Genomic DNA, 5,101 nt, shown 5'->3' with positions numbered 1-5,101 from the left:
CTATATGTTGTTATGAATTACCAAAACCACCTAGGGATAGTTGCACTTTCAAGACGTATCACACAGTACTACCATGGCTAGAGCGGCTGTAAATTTTTACATCCGCACTCTAGTCTGGTACTACCGTAGAGTTGCCACTTACGCTGTTTTGTCCTTCCAAATCTCATATCTTCTTGTTTCATTTGGTTTTGGCCCTCGTCTTTGCAATAATCCTTCTCGGTTTTCTCGTGTTTGTGTTGTGTGTCATAGGTGGTGGCTCCGGTTCCAATGTCCGGCGCTCGAATCTCAGCCATGACATGAGCTCAAAGCACCTCTGCAACCAAGAGGCTCCAGAGGGCTCTAGTGCCCCACAGCGCAGAACCAAGTCCACGGCTACCAAGACCAAGGAGCCAACTCTTGGCATGGATGAGATACCTCAAGCGGAGTTTCTTATGTGAAGGAAGCTCAACCCTTACGTCAACCCTTGGGAGGTCACAAGGGCAATGACTTGTTTCGAACCAAGCAACAGAATCTTATCTTCCTGGATGTGATCAAGGCCAAGCAGAACATCTATGTGCCAGTGCAGTGGATTAACATGCATCATATGAAGAAGGAGAGCAGCCGGGCATATTTTGGTGAGCCTCTGGACTTGGTGGAGCAATTTGGTATTGAGGAGTTCATCACCTTTCACTTGGACTTTGACCCAGAGATTGTGGCTCGGTTCTTTGCTTCTGTCCACTTTCACACGGATGAGCAGCGGACAATGACTTGGATGAATAGTGGGAAGAGGATGTCTACTAAGTGGAAGGAGTTCATGGACTGGTTGAACGTTCGTGATGAGGGGCTAAATGTGCCCATTGGTGTCCGCCCACATGCCAACCCCGAGTCAGCCAACAAGAACAAGCTTCAACCCTACCTCGTTGAGAAGAACCTTGCCAATGACAAGAAGACTTAGGTGCTGAACCCGTTCCTTGACATCATGCACCAGATCTTCCGCAACACACTCTTTCCTCGCATAGGCGACAAGGACAAGGTGCATGCCTATCTTGTGGATATGATGCTCATCTGTGAGAAGGTGCGTCTCCAACAGATGGATAAACTTGATGTCTCTCATATCATGTGGTGTGAGCTACAGTTTGTTGTGTTCAACCGTAAGGTGCCCATCTATGGACCTTACATGTTTTTCTTGATCTTGAAGACTTGGGAGAAGCTTTTTTCGGGTGAAGAATTTCATGCTCCCGACTGGACTCGCAATGAGCCTATCAAGCTACACGTCAAGAGCAAGTGGGCTAACACCACTACCCGGGCTAAGGCAGAGGTTGCTAGGAAGGATGTGGATGAAGATGAGTTTGAGGAGGAGGAGGCGGCTGAGGACAGTTCTGAGGGATACACTCCTCCCTCTTCTGAGCCAACTTAGGCCAAGAAGCTCAAGGCCAAGATGAAGGCTCTTTTCCGCATGCAGGCCAAGGGTCAGTACCAGGCTCATGTGAATGCCAAGATGGCTCATCGTTGCGACAAGGCTATTATGAGGTAGGTTGGCCTTGAGGTGCAGGATGGCTCTGAGGAGAGGATCACATATGAGGAGTAGTGGACCAGATAGCACTGCCGGTGGAGTGAGTCGGAGGAGGAGACTGGTATTCCATCTACATCCCGTGCTGCTGAGGAGTCTGAGGAGGAGGAACACGACTGGTGATGCCATGGAGTTCTGCCACTACCTGTGTCATAGGTGTCCTCTCTGCCTTTTTAGTGTCTTGATGCCAAAGGAAGAGAGAGCGTAGGATTTGTGGGTCTTGTGTCGGGCCTTGTTTCGGTTTGCTTTCGTTCTGTTGAACCTTTGTTTTCTTTGGTTTGTTGGTTTTTGGTTGTGTCGTGTGTGTCCAGGAGACTATCATATGGTGTAAGACATATGTCCTCAACTTATCCTATTGTCTAGTCTGTTTAGTAGAGTGCGAGCTTATTATGTCATGTGCCCTTTACTTCATGCTCATTTCTATACCTTGCCTCCATGCTTAGTGTCATTCATATTGTTGCAAGGATTGCCTTGTTTATAAAATATAGGGGGAGTGTTGATCCTAGTATGTGTGTCATGCAGTCCAAAGCATTTCTATAGAGCGCACACATCTAGGGGGAGCCTGTCTATATTTTATAGATGTTGGTATGCTTATGTTTCATTTTATATCCCTATGTGCAAATCATGTATTGTCATCAATCCACCAAAAATGGGGGTTTGTAAGGGCATATTTCTCCCTAAGTGGTTTTGGTGATTGATGAAAATGCATTTGCGGACTAATCGTGTGCATTGAGCATTTCAGATATCTCATGTCTAGGCACAAGACGATTTGGTGCCCCTCGGATCCTATCGAAGATGGCGTTTCTCTATGTTTCTTTTCGGTGGAGTTGAGTCATAGGAAAGCCGTACTATTAAGAGGGGGTCCGCTTCGAAAAGGTTAGGGTGGAATCAACACGTACACATCTGTTCCTTTGCACCACCTTTCCTTGTGTTGTTGGAGCACCGGTTGTTTCCCTTGTCATTGCGAAGACGAAGTCTTCCTAGTATTATTGTTCTGTGGCGTGCGGTAGTAATGCTCAAGGGAGCAGTAGTACCGCAGTTGCCCACGGTAGTACCGCCTGTTGGAAATATGCCCTAGAGGCAATAATAAATTGGTTATTATTATATTTCCTTGTTCATGATAATTGTTTATTATCCATGCTAGAATTGTATTGATAGGAAACTCAGATACATGTGTGGATACATAGACAACACCATGTCCCTAGTAAGCCTCTAGTTGACTAGCTCGTTGATCAATAGATGGTTACGGTTTCCTAACCATGGACATTGGATGTCGTTGATAACGGGATCACATCATTAGGAGAATGATGTGATGGACAAGACCCAATCCTAAGCCTAGCACAAAGATCGTGTAGTTCGTATGCTAAAGCTTTTCTAATGTCAAGTATCATTTCCTTAGACCATGAGATTGTGCAACTCCCGGATACCATAGGAGTGCTTTGGGTGTGCCAAATGTCACAACATAACTGGTGGATATAAAGGTACACTACAGGTATCTCCGAAAGTGTCTGTTGGGTTAGCACGAATCGAGACTGGGATTTGTCACTCCGTGTAAACGGAGAGGTATCTCTGGGCCCACTCGATAGGACATCATCATAATGTGCACAATGTGACCAAGGAGTTGATCATGGGATGATGTGTTACGGAACGAGTAAAGAGACTTGCCGGTAACGAGATTGAACAAGGTATCGGGATACCGACGATCGAATCTCGGGCAAGTATCGTACCGATAGACAAAGAGAATTGTATACGGGATTGATTGAATCTTTGACATCGTGGTTCATCCAATGAGATCATCGTGGAGCATGTGGCAGCCAACATGGGTATCCAGATCCCGCTATTGGTTATTGACCAGAGAGTTGTCTCGGCCATGTCTGCATGACTCCCGAACCCGTAGGGTCTACACACTTAAGGTTCGATGACGCTAGGGTTATAGGGAAAGTATGTATGCGGTTACCGAATGTTGTTCGGAGTCCCGAATGAGATCCCGGACGTCACGAGGAGTTCCGAAATGGTCCGGAGGTAAAGATTGATATATAGGAAGTATGGTTTTGGCCACCGGAAGTGTTCCAGGCATCACCGGTAGTGTACTGGGACCATCGGAGGGGTCCGGGGGTCCACCGGGAGGGGCCACGGGCCCCGGAGGCATACATGGGCCAAGTGTGAGAAGGGACCAGCCCCTAGGTGGGCTGGGGCGCCTCCCCACCAAGGCCCATGCGCCTAGCGAGAAGAGGGGGGGACCCTAAGGGCAGATGGGCCCTAAGGCCCATGCCTGGTGCGCCTCCCTCTCCCCCCCACTTGGCCGCCACCCCAGATGGGGATTGGGGCTGCCGCCACCCCTAGGGTGGAAACCCTAGGTGGGGGCGCAGCCCTCCCTCTCCCCCTATATATAGTGGAGGCAAAGGGGCAGCCCTCCCTCTCCCCCTATATATAGTGGAGGCAAAGGGGCAGCCCAACACATGAAGTCCTTCCCCTGTTGGCGCAGCCCTACCCCTCTTCCTCCTCGTCTCTCGTAGTGCTTGGCGAAGCCCTGCTGGAGTCCCGCGCTCCTCCACCACCACCACGCCGTCGTGCTGCTGCTGGATGGAGTCTTCCCCAACCTCTCCTTCTCCCCTTGCTGGATCAAGGCGTAGGAGACGTCACCGGGCTGTACGTGTGTTGAACGCGGAGGTGCCATCCGTTCGGCACTAGGATCATCGGTGATTTGGATCACGACGAGTACGACTCCATCAACCCCGTTCACTTGAACGCTTCCACTTAGCGATCTACAAGGGTATGTAGATGCACTCTCCTTCCCCTTGTTGCTAGATTACTCCATAGATTGATCTTGCTGATGCGTAGAAAATTTTAAAATTTTGCTACGTTCCCCAACAGTGGCATCATGAGCTAGGTCTATGCGTAGTTTCTATGCACGAGTAGAACACAAGTTGTTGTGGGCGTCGATTTTGTCAATTTGCTTGCCGTTACTAGTCTTATCTTGATTCGGCGGCATCGTGGGATGAAGCGGCCCGGACCGACCTTACACGTACTCTTACATGAGACTGGTTCCACTGACTGACATGCACTAGTTGCATAAGGTGGCTAGCGGGTGTCTGTCTCTCCCACGTTAGTCGGATCGGATTCGATGAAAAGGGTCCTTATGAAGGGTAAATAGAAATTGGCATATCACGTTGTGGTTTTCGCGTAGGTAAGAAACGTTCTTGCTAGAAACCTATAGCAGCCACGTAAAAACTTGCAACAACAATTAGAGGACGTCTAACTTGTTTTTGCAGCATATGCCTTGTGATGTGATATGGCCAAAAGGATGTGATGAATGATATATGTGATGTATGAGATTGATCATGTTCTTGTAATAGGAATCACGACTTGCATGTCGATGAGTATGACAACCGGCAGGAGCCATAGGAGTTGTCTTAATTTATTTATGACCTGCGTGTCAACATAAACGTCATGTAATTACTTTACTTTATTGCTAAAGCGTTAGCCATAGTAGTAGAAGTAATAGATGACGAGACAACTTCAAGAAGACACGATGATGGAGATCATGAGGAT

This window comes from Triticum urartu, chromosome 5, assembly GCF_003073215.2.
Source record: "Triticum urartu cultivar G1812 chromosome 5, Tu2.1, whole genome shotgun sequence".
Classification (NCBI taxonomy): Eukaryota; Viridiplantae; Streptophyta; class Magnoliopsida; order Poales; family Poaceae; genus Triticum; species Triticum urartu.
Note: the sequence above shows the minus strand (reverse complement) of the source record.